Here is a 16,658-nt window from a genome sequence, read left to right as displayed (position 1 = left end):
GGCCCTGTGCACTTTCACAATGGGTAATGATTAAGGGTGCTGTAAACTACCCATAAACGTAAACACGGAACCGGTTCATAAAATTCATATATTTTTAACACAATTTTATTAAAAAATCAGAACGTTTTGGTGGTGAACCAAAATTCAAAATATTTAAAAAAGGCAACAGAAGCCTGAGAAAATACCATACAGCGCCGATGTTTTTGTTATAAATTAATAGTAAGCATACATAGACAACGCCGTCATGTATTTTATTTTAAATTTTAAATTAGAAATAGACGTTAATTTTGTCGACGGCATTGCGTCAACAGAAAGATGTAAAAGTATTTCAAAAGAATATTGTTTATAAATAACATAGTATTATTAATAAGTGAGCTACCATTCTACATTTAAGTTGATGCTTATGCAATTTTTTATGTGGCGAAATATGTATTATTGTATACTTAAATTCTGAGTATTAAAAAATTCAGTTCTAAAATGTATTAAGTTTTTTTAAAAAAACAGGAAAAGCTATCTAGTTCTACAGTATTTCAAATCATTAGAAAGTACTTGAAGCATTTTCAGTACTTCAAGTATTTGTAAGTACTTAAAGTATACCTCCAGTACTTCAAGTACTCGTAAGTACTTGAAGTAATGTACTTGGCTTGTACTTCAAGTACATCTGAAAAGTGCTTGATACTTGAAATACTCTTGCTGAAAGTACGTACTTGGTACTTTACTTGAACACTATTTCAAGTAGTACTTTGTACTTGGTACTTCAAGTACTTTTTTTGAGTACTTTGAACAGCTCTGGGAACAAGTAAGCCCGCCCAAGCAAGTAATCCAGGGAAGAAAGGAAAGCGCGTGGAAAAATTGAGGTTAAGCAGCACGGAGCACGTGAAAAAAGCATTCACAATAATGGAGTTTTTGAAGCAACCACAGGCTATGAAATTTGAGGGGAACATTCCTGCAAATTGGATGAGATTTAGAAGCAATTTCGAAATATATGCGGAAGCCACCGGATGTTACGCAAAAGGTGACTCAGTTGCAGTAGCCACTTTTTTACATATTGTAGGCGAAGAGGCACGAGAGATTTTTGAGACGTTCGAATTTGAAGAGGACGACGAGCGAAAGGACATAAAGAAGGTTATAGCCAAATTTGAAGAGTAAAACCAAAAGTAAACCCGAGTGTCGAGAGAAATAAAATTTATAACAGAGTACAGGAAAAGGAAAAACCATTTGATACGTTTGTAACAGATCTAAAAAGAATAGCTGCAGACTGTGCATTTGGAGAATTTAAGCAGGAAATGCTGCGAGATAGGATAGTGTGTGGAGTCACAGATGCAAGAATAAAAGACAGACTGCTATGGGAGAAGAATCTGACTCTTGGAAAAGCTATTGAAATTGGTAGAGCAGCAGAAGTAACGGAACAACATATGAAGAAGATGTCAGAAACTTCACAAAAAATGGTGGAAGAGGTGAAAGTAAATAGAAAAACACCGTCTGCAACAAAACAAGAATGGGGAAATTTAGGAAACTCAAGGAAAGGTCAAATCCAATGGGGACATCAACGGGTCAGCTACCAGGGTAAAAAGGAGCATCAGAATGGAAATAGGACAACTGTGGACTGTTATCGATGTGGTCGCCAACACCAACCACGTCGTGAGGAATGCCCAGCTTCAGGTAAACAGTGTAAAAAGTGGAATAAAACAGGTCATTTTGCGCGGATGTGCAAGTCTAAAATGGGAGACACAGCAAACTCGGTACATAGGAGTGTGCATGTAGTAGATAATTCTAAAACTGCTAGTTTTTACAGTTATGTAATTGATTCTTTACAGGAGCAGTATCAAAAACCTAGAGACTGGTATCAAAAGCTTGGTATTAAAGAATTTGACTGTGAAATTAACTTTAAACTTGATACTGGTGCCCAGGTAAATGTAATACCGAAATATTTGTTTGATAGAAATAACATAAATTGTCTACTGAGTAAAGTGAATGTTAGCATAAATAATTATGACGGGTTTCCACTACAGGTATTTGGATCTTGTAATCTGACAATTGTTCACTAGGGTCAAAGGTACACTCTTGAATTTGTAGTAGTAGAAACAAAGTCAAGTGCAATTTTAGGGCTTTCAGCACTCATTGAGCTTAATTTAGTTAAAAGAATACAAACACATTCGACTGTAAATAATGTAGAAGTTAATAAATCGGTATTATTGTCAGAATATAGTGACGTGTTTGAGGGTTTAGGTCAAATTAAAAAGAACCCATGCGATTTCACATTAAAAAGTAATTATGAGCCGAAAATAGTACCTTGCAGGAAAGTACCTTTTAGACTCATGGATAAGCTAGAAAATACATTAAAGAGAATGATCAAAGACGAAGTAATTGTGGAAGTTCGTGAACCGACTGAATATGTTCATCCTATTGTACTTGTAAATAAGCCAGACAACGAAGTTCGAATTTGTCTAGATCCACAAAATCTTAACAATGCGTTGGCCAGAGAGCACTATGAAATACCGACATTTGAAGAAGTTACAAGTGATATGTCAGGTTCAAAAATATTTTCAACTCTAGATGCAAACAAAGGATTTTGGCAAATCACTTTGACTGAACAAGCATCTAAATTGACAACATTTGCAACCCCATTTGGCAGGTTTAAATTTTTACGTCTTCCCTATGGAATATCCAACGCTCCAGAGATATTTCACCGCACGTTCACGGAAATTTTTCAGGGTATACCCAATATTAAAATCTACATTGATGATATAATTTTATATGCTAAAGATGAAAGGGAACATGATAAAATTCTCAAGTTAGTTTTAAAAAGAGCTAGAGAATTTGGAGTTAAATTTAACAAAAGTAAGAGTAAATTTAATCAGAAAGAAATAAAATACGTGGGACACATACTTAGTCGAGATGGAATCAGAGTTGATCCGAGTAAAATAGAAGCAATTAAACAAATAAAACCTCCGAAAAATTGTAAAGAATTGTCTCGATTTTTAGGTGTGATAACCTATGTCGCGAAATTCATTCCGAATTTAACTCAAAAAACTAGTAATTTACGTCAATTGCTTAGAAAGGATACCCATTTTGATTGGAATGAGACGCATGGACAAGATTTTAATAGTTTGAAAGATATCCTAACTAGTACTCCAGTATTACAATTTTATGATAATAAAAAAGAGATTGTACTGTCAGTAGATAGTAGTAAAGATGGATTAGGGGCAGTAATATTACAGGATGGATCTCCAATCGCTTATGCTTCCAAGTCCTTAAATGAAACTCAGCAAAACTATGCCCAAATAGAAAAAGAAACATTGGCAATAGCCTTGGGATGTCAAAGGTTCCACCAATATCTATATGGGAAATCTTTTGTGGTAGAAAGCGATCATAGACCACTAGAAACGATTTTCAAAAAACCACTAAATAAATGTCCTCTAAGAATCCAAAGATTGAGAATAACTTTGCAAATGTACGATCTAGTTGTAAAATATAAGTCTGGTGCTAAATTATACTTTGCAGACACACTGTCTAGAACCCATTATGATGATAAGAACTTTGAAGTCATAGAAAATAACGTAGAGTTACAAGTCAACTATATTAAATATGCGGAAATTAGCCCAGAGAAGTTTGAAACGTTGCGAAATGAAACAGCCAAAGATTTTGAGTTACAAATACTGAAAGAATTCATTATAGACGGATGGCCGACAGGGAAAGGAAAAATACCGGATGTAATTAAACCATACTATAAGTTTCGACACGAATTAACAGTAATGACGGATTTAATATTTAAGAATGATCAGATCGTGATTCCTAAATCCATGCGTAAAGAAATTTTTCAGAAACTGCATTATGTGCATTTAGGAATAGAAAAAACATGTAATAAAGCTCGTGAATTAGTGTATTGGCCATTAATGATCACACAAATAACTGACAAAATAAAAAATTGTTCTGCATGTCTCAAATACAGTAAATCGAATCAGAGAGAAACAGTGTGGGAAAAAAGTGTGCTAACCAGACCATGGCAGAATGTTTCAGCTGACATGTTCTATTTTGATAACGAAGATTACTTATTAGTTGTAGATGAATTTACAAAATACCCGGAAGTCACATGCATGCAAAGAAATACTACATCTAAGCGTGTAATTAATGAAGTCAAGTCAATTTTTGCTAGACATGGGAAGCCAGACATTTTGTTTTCGGATAATGGCTCACAGTTTATTAACAACCATTTTCAGAAATTTTTAAAAGATTGGGAAATTTTGCACAAGACAAGTTCGCACAAATATCCACAATCTAACGGGCTAGTTGAAAGGCACATACAAACAATAAAGAAGTTATTTTTAAAAAAATTGCATGATGGTAAAGATCTTTATCTAACGCTACTAGAATACAGGAACACACCAATTAGCAAACATTTACCATCCCCAGCAGAATTGTTGTTTGGTCGTAAAATCAAACGATTAGTACCTATTAAACAGTCACTCCTAATACCCAAACATAGTACAAAGCAACACCATCAAAATCTTTGCAGTCAGAAACAAACTCAGAAATACTATTACAACAAGTCCAAAAAAGCAATGTCAGAGTTAAAATGTGGTGATAAGGTGGTGGTGCAGGATCCGGTTACCAAGCGGTGGGAGATAGTTACAGGCCAAGAGCGTACCTGTTAAATTTCGTATTAATGGCAATGTATTAGTCCGAAATAGAAAGTATTTAAAACGGGTAGATAGGAACACTTTTCAAACTAATGTACACACAGGTGATCAAAACAAGCTATTTGACCAACTGCTAGAAGACAATTTAGTTTGTGAGGACACGCAATCGGTTCCAGCTCATGTACCTGAAACTGAAACCGTGAGTAATAGTCCTCAAGCAACCATAGCGCAACCCAAGGTCAACCAAAGACCTCAGCGGAACAGGCGAGCACCATTAAGGTTTCGCGACTACTATGTATAAATTGTAAATAGTTATAAGTAGTTGCAGTTATTTTTTTATACAGGGTTAGTCACGAGAGAATTACTTCTGAAAATTATTTTTACGCAACCCAAAATACTAATACCCTGTACCACTTGATATTATCTAAATTTAAAATGAAATGCCTAATCTATGATTGCTTTGACTTTGGCAGTGTCACTTTGACGTTAATTAATTAAAAAAAATTTTTTTCATCGTTGACTCGCCTCTAGAGCCCCATTGGATCGACGACATACAGTCAGATCAATCTGGGCTATACTGAAGCCGTAAGTGCTCTACTAATGTTGTTCGCCGCTAATGTACATGTGTTAATTCACCATGTCTGCGTCACCTAGAGCCTCTTCGAAGTGCAAATCTGCAGCCTCTGGACTTCTTCGGCCATCCATTTACAAAAAAGCCGTAGCATCCCCCCAAAATGCCCAACATTTTCAACAGATTAGTAGTTAAATTATTTACTTACTTGTTTGAGTTTGTGTTGTAATCTTTGAATAAAATGCCGTAAAAGAAATTTTTAGAAATAATTTTCTCGTGATTAATCGGTTGCAAAAGATCAAGAGGCACACTGACAAATTTATTAGCGGCGCCGGAGGAGATTTCCGACTGGCTGCGGTACCACCATGGACACTCGCGTAACCTCCTTTTCCACAATTGTCAAAATGAGATTGTCAAACTCAAAGCAATCATGGATTAAGCATTTCATTTTAAATTCAGTTAGTATCAAATGGTACATGGTATTCGTATTTTGGGTTGAGTAAAATTAATTTTCAGAAGTAATTCTCTCGTGACTAACCCTGTATAGAAAGGGGGATGTCATAGTAATAGATTTGATGCCACACAGATATGTAGTGTGGGTGGCCTACGTGTCACTAGATGGTGGGGAGAAGAAGTTTAAGTTGGGAGAGACGGAGTATTGTACAAAGCTGTAATTAAGAATATTAAGATTTGTTAGTTGAATAAATCAGAAATATAGTTTATGGAGCATTCAATACCATAACAATATGCATTACCAAACAATGAGGTTAACATTAAATACATTGAAGATTTTGTGCATTTTCAAGAAAATATCGAGTTAAAAGTGGCACCAAAACTAAGCAGTGATTTGTACAATTTGAATCATTTTAACAAAATGAAGGTCTCTTTGGCATATAATTTAACAAGTTTTGCAGGGTTCAATTTTTATTGTAGACCGTGATGCTTATACTACTGCTTGGTTTATCAAAATTTTAAGTAAATGATTCCGCATCAGATCGTCTCGATGTGACATTTCGACTATTAGCAAATTTAATTTACGTGAATACAAAAATACTCTGAAATTGGAACGGGGGCGATTATATACCTACTATAATTTCGTAATACCATGGCAAATATAATTATATCAATTTTATTCGTGTTCAAATATACTTTCATTTTTAATCAACAGATGTTTTATTTAGTGAATGTTTAATGAGTGGTATACCTTAGTCCAGATTTTGTACACTGATTTCTTCTATAGCTCAAAATGTCCCTTTGTGGATTTTCTCCTATATTTTTTTGGCCCGGTATCAAAACATTCCCATAGTTTGAAAGCACGTTATGCTACACAAAAAATACCGCATAATTATTTCCATATAATAGTTCCAACTTTCTAAAGACTTCTTCATAAATGTATAACACGATGTTCGTAGCGATTTACTACTACATGTTTAACTGAAACCTGAAAATTGATGGATAATTTTGTTTCTCAGTAGTTTACATTGAATTTATCTCACTAGGCCTGGGACTTGCGGTGGAGAAACAAAAATGAAATGAAGTCGCTGTACTTTCCGGTCTATGGACAAACCTCGTTTTATTTAAGCAATCCTAAAATTCCTAAAAACAGGAATGCTTAAATGGGATAAACGTGAAAATCATGTATCAGAATAGAATAGTTACCACAGAGAATTTCTGTCTATGCAAAAATTCTTCGTCAAGTAGTTGTGACTTTCGTAAAAAGTCTTTTTGATATATTTTCTGTAAACTCATTTTTATGTTTCCAAACAAAAAAAAATAGGACTGTTTTATTAAACATACACTATATCTGACTCAGTTCGTTGAAAAAATAATTCCTACTATAACTATTTTTTATTTATTTCTTTTTCATTGCCTTCTTACCGATGAAACAATAATGGGTTTTTAACGACTTTTTATTTTGGACATCTTATCAAAAACTAAACATACAATATCTCAAGAATTGTAGTAACTAATTCTTATAAATATATAATTATCTCATCAATAATTCCGCCATAATTGAAACAGTTCAAATTAATTGTCGGTTAAATTCTCAGCCATTTGTTTCCAAGTTTTGTACACGGAAGGAACAGAAACACGGAAGGTGTTTATATCGAACAAAACATTTTGTAACCACATTTTCAAATAAAACAATGTCTATTCATCGCCACAGTGATACAACTGAAATAAAAATATGTCGTATAACTCGAACAATGGGCCAGTTTTCTTTACTATGGCCCGATGACGACGAAGAATTAAATCCTGGAATTAGGTATAAATTTAAATTGGCCGGATTCGTTTTACTTACAGGAATAATGTCGGCATTAAATACAATCCATCTCTACATGACCGTTAAAGGCAAGCTTCTCCCTCACCATTCGATTCAGAATTTTATATATTTTTTTAGATCCTAATGAAGAAGTGAATAGTGAAGAGCTTGCTACGATAATAGCGGGGTATGGCATATATTACATGATATATGCTTATGTATTGAATCAGCACAAGTTGGCAACTATTTATCAGAAATTATCTAATTTCACACAATTTGGTGTTCCTCCTGGTTTCGAAAAACTGAATAAACAGTTAAATTTTATCTGTAAAATATTGGTGTCTTATTCCATTATAGGTGTAATCTTTTACACCTACGTAAAGTTGTCTGCAAAAAAAGAATGTCAGAAATTTCATGCTGAACGAAATACCAATGGAAACTATTGTGGACTGATAACTTCACTCTGGCTGCCTTTCGACATTGACTATTTTCCAGTTTTTCATATCTTAATGATATATGACGCTATAGCAGCTCATGCACTCATTAAATGGGCTTTACATATTTCTTACAATGCAGCAGAAATTGTGCATCACATTGTATTAAGAATCCAACACTTAAAAAAGATGTTAATTGAATGTTTTCAACTTGAAAGTTACGAAAAAATTCGCACAGAATTTGGAAAATGTGTCGATTATCACATTGAAATTTTGAGGTGAGCAGTTCATTTTTAAGAATATATTGAAAATTTTCATTTTAGCATAATTGAAGAAGTAGATGAGATTTTCTTCTATTGCATGTTTGGACATTTTGCACTAACAGGATCAATTTGTGCTCTAGTAGAAAAGCAAATATTTTCGGTACTACGAAGAAATTTTTGTCTTTCAGTTTACTATTTTCTTAACTTTAGGGAAGGGATGTTTTTGCTGGCGTCCTTCATTTTATTATTTGGATTGCAGCGTTGTTTTTAGCATGTATTGGAGGACAGCATCTTCTTGACTCTGTAGGTATGTTTTGAGCTGCGTCATTTAAAAATTTATTTGTTTTTTAGAGTGAAATTATACCAGACACTTTGTGGGCCTTAAAATGGTACCAAGTTGATATTAGAATGAGAAAAGATTTGCTCTTTATGTTGACACGTTCACAAAAGGCGATTTATTTGAGGACTGGCCCGTTTGGCATACTTTGTATACCATTTTTTGTTTCGGTAATATGATTAATTGATTATAATCAGTTTGTGCAGACTATAATCGTAATTTTAGGTGTTAAAGGCTTCATTTTCGATAATGTGTTTCTTTGCGTCTTTCTAAATGGCTTTGAATTAATGTCAAACATTTCAGTTAAAAATTAATCGGCTAAGAAAACGTTTTTGTGCAAAAACCCACAGTTTAAGTTGGAACTACCAAATGTTATTTAATGAAAAACTTGTGACGAGCCGTCACTAAATTCGTTCACGAGAAAATTGTAACTAAAAAGACTAATAACAAACCCTCAAAACATAACGCGAAAATTTGCAAATCTTAATTAATTAACACGCATGTTCTAATCGGCATATAGTACCATTCAAATAGATAAACAAAAATCAACTATCAATCCCCAAATGCAGGAACAAAACTCGCGTATTCGCAAATTGCGAATAACATTGCGCTTGCCAGACATTGCAAATAAATTGTACAAAATAATGCGCCACAAACATCGCCAATCGCAATTACTCTCATCTAAAAATTGTATCCAAACCAAAACAGCTGCAAACGAAACGCAGACGCATAAAAAACATCAAAGAGCGTCGTCGCTTCAAACTTACTACGTCATCAACCCAGCAGTGCATCTGTGCACGCACACTCATCTTAGCCCTCGCTAGAATGATCCCCACTTCATCCCCGGAACTGAGATTTCATCAGCTTCCAATATTTTTACCATATAAGGAAGCGGACTTACCGATTGGTCGACGCATCTTCACATTTTCATGACCATATAAGGGCATATAGTACCACACAAAAGCACGGTTCTATTTCTGTCCAAAACGAAGCTATATAAGGCTGAATTTCGAGCAGGAAAGGGATTCAGTTAGAGTAGAAGTTTCCAGTTGTAGCCGAAGGCTCTGCCGAATCATTGGTTGAGATTTTTATTAATTTTGCTGAATTTTGAAGAAATCCGAACTTAGAAGAATTTGCTGAGCCCGAGAGGAAGATAGAAAAATTCTCAATGCTGCAGCTGTGTAAGTCTACCTTTTAGTCATTCTTAATTTATCTTGCTTTCCGTTTTTTCGTCATGTGTTCTCGAGTTCGAATCGTACATGTGTAGCGTTTAATTTATGCGTGTTCTTCGTTTCGTTGGGTGTGAACAGTTAGCGCCGGCACGAAAGTAATCTTTAGTGCTTCCATATGTTCCCGTTTGCAGGTGGCACGTTTAGCCTTGCGTCGGTTCTTGATTATTGGGGAGGATTTTTCGATAAATTACCGTTCGCTTTTAGGACAATTATTCCAATGTTTCTGTAAATTGCCGATTTAACTCTTTTGCTTGCGACATAAATATTTTATGTGCGTTTTTGGAGAGGATTTTTCTGATTTTTACCGTTTGCTTTTATGATAATTATTCCAATATTTCTGTAAATTGCCGATTTAACTCTTTTGCTTGCGACATGAATATTTTTATATGCGTTTTTGGGAAGTTCCCGAATTGAAACCTTTTAATCTAATTTTCTTGCTGTCGATTATTTTATATTGAATTTTTGCCGTTTAAATATGACTCCGTTCTCTGATTATTTTGCTATAGTATTTGGAAACCTCACATTATATTTTATTTTAATCGTCTCATTGTATTTTAGCGCATTTATGATACTAATGTCCCAATGTTTAACTGCATGTATAAATTATGACTGTTTATTTTTACATGTATCTAACTGTCCTGTAACCATCAATTTTTCTCGTGAACGATTGTTGTGCTCGGCATGTTTAGCTAATCGATGTATGTAAAAACTCATTTATCTCTCTTTTTACATGTTTACATTCATAAGCTGTCGTAGATTTAAGTGCATGATTTTTACCCGTTATTTTAGTTGTTCTCATGATTTAATTAATATATATAAATGCCCAATCGCAATTTATTTAAATAATTAAGTAATGATTCCATTTAGTAGTTAGTAGTTTATTTCTTTTTGGTTATTTATCATGCTCGTAATATTTATGTTGTTTAGAAGGTATCGCATTTAATTAAGGATTTACCGAATTAATTTTTAGTGTTTTTGCATGCTGATTTTTCTAGGATTAAGTTTATTAATTAAAAATGTGGGTTATGTTCATAGATTTTAAGAGTTTTATTAGTGGAATATAATTGCGTAGCGCTTTAGAAGAATGTTTTGCATGTTGTTTTGTTTTTTCGTGTTATGTGTGTGAATTTATTTTATGTTTTTATTTTTCTGTTGACTATTTACACATTTACTCGATTATTCTTTTAACATGCTTATAATACTTTCTTTTAATATACGTATAAAAATGTTATAGGTGTTTGATTATTACTTCTTCCCCTACATGCAGTTTAGCTCTTCCATTTCCAAGGAAATGGGCCTACACCCAAATAAATAATTTTGTTAGTGTCCAAAAGCTCGGCCGCGGTCAAAACTATTTGGGCACGACAAACTATGTGTTCTTGTCAATGTATAACTTTTGAAAGCAACGTAAAAATAGTTCAAATTATTAAATCATTAGAAATCTTGTAATATTTATAAATTAGGGATATTTTATTTTTTGAAAATTATCTTAGATTTGAAACGACTGTCATAAAAACAATAGAAACCATTCTTCAACGTTTGCAACAATTGATGCAATTAAAGTTAAATGACGTCTTTGTAAATAGCTAATTTTAAATTTGGTTGTTTACGGTAAAAGTAGTTACGGCTAACTCAACAGTGTATACTAAGTTAATATCTAGGTAACTAACAGCTTGCTTTGTTACTTAAAAAACTAGTTTTATCGTTTTCAAGTAGATACCGAAATTAACATGGTACATTAGGGATATTTTCAGCTAACCACCCACTTTTTAGCTAAGAAAATTCCGAAAACACAGCAAAAATAATAAGGAAAAATTATATTGTTGTATGTCCGTAGGTCGGGCGGGACATTGCAAGAAACTTTTGACTGATTAATTTAATTTTGGAGGTAAGCAAACTTGCTTCAGCTGAATTTCCAACAAAAAGGATTTTCAGATTTAATTTTAATAACAGTCAAAGAAACGTAGGGGTTTTTTTGTTTTTATTTTCGGTAACATGGTTTTAAAATTTTCATAATAATGACGTTTATAATATTCTCATTAAAGCAGCAATAAAATTTTAACACATTATTTTTCATTAAATAACATAATTTAACACGTTTCTAATTTCAGAGGTTGTGACGTAAGTAGATAAATATATTTTTATCAAAAATTAAAACAAGAAACAAAAAATATGAACACAGTTTATAATGCACATTAAGAAAAATAAAGAAAATATTAAGCCAAATTCAGTTATAATTAAAATACGTAAAATTTATTTAGGAATACTTTCAAATTGTAAGTATAAAATATTTTCTAAAATTCCAAGTTGTAAATAAGCTTATTTCATAAAAGAATTTACGCAAGAAATGAAAAAGATTCTAAAATATGGCTGTTTAGGATATACTCACAAAAAATTTCATCAACACCTGAAATATTTGTCTGTAATACTTGATATGTACAAATGTAATTTTACTTAACAAGTGAACGTAAATAAATAATAAAGAATTACTTTGTATAACTTTAAAACAATATATTCCTCCTAACAAGATCTTGAATGGAAATATGCAACATCGTAAGCAAAAGAATTAAGTAACAAGTAACAACAATAATTACAAAAGTAAGAGCACGAAATTAAATATTATAGTCATTAGAAAGAGCAGATTTGTTATTATTTGTAGAAGCACTAGTAGTCAGTAGGCCTGAAAACAGATTTGTTTTCTATCATTTTTTTTCCTGGTTACCATTCTCCTTATTCTCGTACTTTAAAAACATCTCAAACATATTAAATAAATAGATAACATCAGCGTTATCCATTGAAACTCACAAGCATAAAAAACGGATCACATTTTAAGTAAACTAAGTAAAATTTCGTGCTAAGCGAGTTTAAAATACACCATCACAATTAGGTCAAACAAAAATATACTTGCTACATAAATTATTAATAGCTAATAAAATATTTAGTGAAAATTCATTCCTTTGTCAGTAATCCAAATAAATCGTATAATTCATAGTTTAACTTTTACAACATACAATTAAGATGTGTGTTCCAATAAATTATCAAGATTTGAAAATAAGGTACTTATTTCATATAAAATGATGCAACACAGAAAGAAATTTCTAATGGACTTTGGGCGACATTATCCTTAAAAAAGGAAACTGAGTTATTAAACAGGAAATTGTACCGTGGTTTTCGCTCTAAAGTTTATGTAACTACGAGTGGTGTAACGCAAGGGTCAAACCTTGGACCCATTTTATTTATTATATACTTCTATGACGCACTTCTAGAATTTAAGTGTTCTATCTTTGTGTCCATTGATGACCTGAAGGTGACTAAAACCATTACCACGCTTGATGATTGTTACTCGCTTCAAGATGATCTAAATAATTTTATTATATGGTGTCACAATAAAATAAACAAAATATTAATGTAGCCAAATGTAAAGTAATAACCTTTTCTAAATCACCTGATACTACACAATATAAGTATGAATTAAACGATACAGAAATAGATAAAGTATTCCAAATTAAAGACCTTGGTGTTGTGGTTGATTCATAATTGTCATTTATACCTCATTTTCAACATATTTGTGATCATGCTAATAGAATGTTAGGGTTTATTATAAGAAATACTGTGGGTTTTACCAATGTTGATTCTTTGCTTGTATTATATTATTCATTTACCCGTTCTAAACTGGAATATTCATCGGTCGAATGGGATCCATACTACAAAATTCATATATCTTCAATAGAGCGTAATCAAAGAAAATTTTGTAAACATTTGTTTTATGTTAAATTTGGCAAATATCCCGTAAGAACTTGTTCGAGCGTAGTTCTTTTCAAGGAATTTAATCTAAACTCGTTGAAGGATAGAAAAACGGTGGCAAATATTGTATTTTTACATAAGCTGATCCGCGGGAAAATGTTTTCAGAAAATCTGCTTAGTAATTTTAAGTTTCACATACCGCCCTTAAATTGTAGATGTACTACTGGAACATTTGCAATAAATTGGTGTAGAACTAATCAACATTTCTATTCGCCGATATATAATATGTGCAGAAGTTACAATAATATGGTCCACTTGTAGATTTCTTTTTACAGAATATCAAACATTTCACTTATCTGTGTAAAAATGCAGTACTTACGCCACTGTAGTTTAAGTTCCTGCATGTCGAGTTATATCATTTTTAGTGATTAGTGTTTAGTTATATAATTGTTTTGTATTGATTTTTTTTTGTTATACGTATTTGTGTAGACTTATCCGGAGTTATGTACAAGTATCCATTATTATTAATATTATTATTAATAATATTATATATTTTACACCACAGGAGCAGAGAATACTGTAGGCTTCTCTACAGTTTAGAGCTTGGCGAGAATCTTTGAGGGAAGGAAGAATTTGTGCAACTTTAGTAGCACCTTTTAAGACTGCTCTAACTTTTTGCCTTTGGAGTATATTGGACAGACGGTCAGTGACCTGAGGAATAAATAGGAGATATGCAGTCGATACGAAATCAGTTGGGCGATTTGAAGTATTGTCAGAGTTGGAATTAAGCCGACGTTGAATGACAGATTTGATAGTGTGGTGGTCGTATCAATTTTGTTGAAGAGACGTTTGGAGATGTTCTAATTCTTTTTGGAGTTTGTCCGGTTGACAAATGGTAGTGGCTCGATGAATTAGGGAGTCAATGACAGACCGTTTTTGGGAGGAGTGGTGATGAGAAGTAGCGTGAAGACATCGGTCCCTATGGGAATTAAGTTTATTCACGAATAAACAACTTAAAAAATAAATTGTTTATTATTTTCGAACTTTTACACTTTTGTTAATTATTAATATAATAATACAACAATATGACGACCAAGAATACTCTGGTTCATTACAATACAATTGGTGCTTATATACTAGTGTTAATTAGGTGATAGTAAAGTGATAATAGGTTGTTTGACATTGGTCATCGAAAGTCTTATCATTAAGTCGTGTGGAATTTCCCTAATGTAACTCCTCCCTCCTTAAGCCGAAAATAACTTGGGGATGTTGTTTTCGCCAGTTTCTTGGGGTTGCATCGTTCTTCGTGTTAGGGTTTTTTGGAGTTGGTTTCGAAATCTAAAAATCAGAAAAATTATGAGACTGACGGATAGTAGAGCAAGGATGGTCAGATATCCGATTTCTCTGTGGTGGTGGTTCTCGTCTTTTGGAATGTAGATGTATTGGATTTGACTGTTGAATCGAGAAATGTCGTCTAGGTTAACGTTGTGTAACTGCAGGTGTCCATGGTTAGAGGTTTTCTGGATTTCTTTGTCGTTGATATTCGGTATTATAAATGGCTCGCCTTTGATCGTGTTTTCTTCGTTGATGAATTGGAACGTATCCGTGCTTACGCTACAGTGGTGAGAGGCCTTTATCAAACTCGGTTCTTTGATAAATGTGTATCCTTGAGTTTTGCAGATTTTTCGTAACTTGATCGAATTGATTACTGGTATTATTAAGAGGTGTTCGTCTCCAATTTGTTCAAATATAGGTTCATTGACGTGTATAGGTGTTGATTGGCATTGGTTCGGTTTCATGTGCTGGATGAGTGAAATTATACAATCGTCTCCATTTGGTATTAACTGATTTTCGCAGATGTGTAAGTCTTCTATTGATTCGCATTCTTCGTCTTGGTACTGGTGTTCCGATGTGCCGAGTATAAGGAAGGGTTTATTGGGTATTATGGTTAGGTTGTTCTGTGGTACAGGGAATAGGTGATAGAAATCGAAATGTTTTGAGTAGAAAATTGGGATGTGTAGAGCAAAGATTATTTTGTCGTTCTTAAAAACAACTCTCAAGTTTATCAGTTGATAGTAAGACGTGATGTCTTTGAACTTTATAATTTTTTGATCGCCGTAGATTTTTATTAATTGGTCATGCATGATTTTGATATCGCTAACTGAGATAATCGAGTTATGTAACGTATTTAATTTAGCAAACATTATAGCATCCTCTAGGTTATCCAGAAGTGTGATGAGGTTTTGACAATTTAGGATAATTTGGTCCAAAATATTTTGAGCTCTAATGTAAGCAGATATATCGTCAAAAGTTTTATATACATTATCCTCAAAATAATTTAGCCTGATTTTGATTAGTTGTTGGTTTTTACTCAAAGTTGTGATTGTATGGTTGTAGCTGTCTATTAATCTTTTTGTTAGTGAAGTTTGCAGTTGCATTTGCTTTGACATTGATTCTTGGGTTACGGATAATGTCTTAAGAGCGTGATCATAGCGCTCGCCGTCGTCTGAATCTAGGGTACCGAACAACCATTTTGAACTTTTGCCGATTAAATTTATCAAGCCTCTTTTTTTGATGATGTGGGGTTTAAGGTTGTTTAGTTTTCTTTCTGATTCTAGGATAAGAAAGTGGGCATGCAATAGTAAGTTTCTTAAGACGTTTCTATAGGGGATGGTTGTAAATGTAGTGTGGTGTTAATGGTGTTAAAGTAGGAAATGGTGTTATCAAGCAGTGATATTAGTGGGTTAATTTTGACGTAGTGGATAAATGTGTGCTTTGTCTCTATAACTTTACCCACACCTAGATGGAATGGAAAAATTTGTGAATGGATAGGGGTGATAGTGATTTCCTCCACCGAATTACTTAAAGTTGATGTTATGACTAGTAGAGAGATTGTGGCGTCGCGCCGCAGGCTGTTCGAAGGACCGTATAACCGTGTCGTACACGGTACGAACACGGCAAGAAAAGAGTGTTGTTTTATAACTATATATTAATAGTGTGTAAATGTATGTACAGTTTGTCGACCGATCGCGTGTACTGCGAGGTGCGTTCTGTCTGGGTCCGTACCACCCCGGTGCCGTCGAAGGGTGGGTGGTGGGGTTGTACCGCTCTTGTGCCGTCGAAGGGTGGGTGGTGGGGTTGTACCGCTCTTGTGCAGGGCTGTACTGCGCATTC

This window comes from Zophobas morio, unplaced genomic scaffold (genome assembly GCF_036711695.1).
Source record: "Zophobas morio isolate AGI-343-1 ecotype UQ-CSIRO unplaced genomic scaffold, CSIRO_AGI_Zmor_V1 ptg000009l, whole genome shotgun sequence".
Lineage (NCBI taxonomy): Eukaryota > Metazoa > Arthropoda > Insecta > Coleoptera > Tenebrionidae > Zophobas > Zophobas morio.
This window is presented reverse-complemented; position numbering follows the sequence as displayed.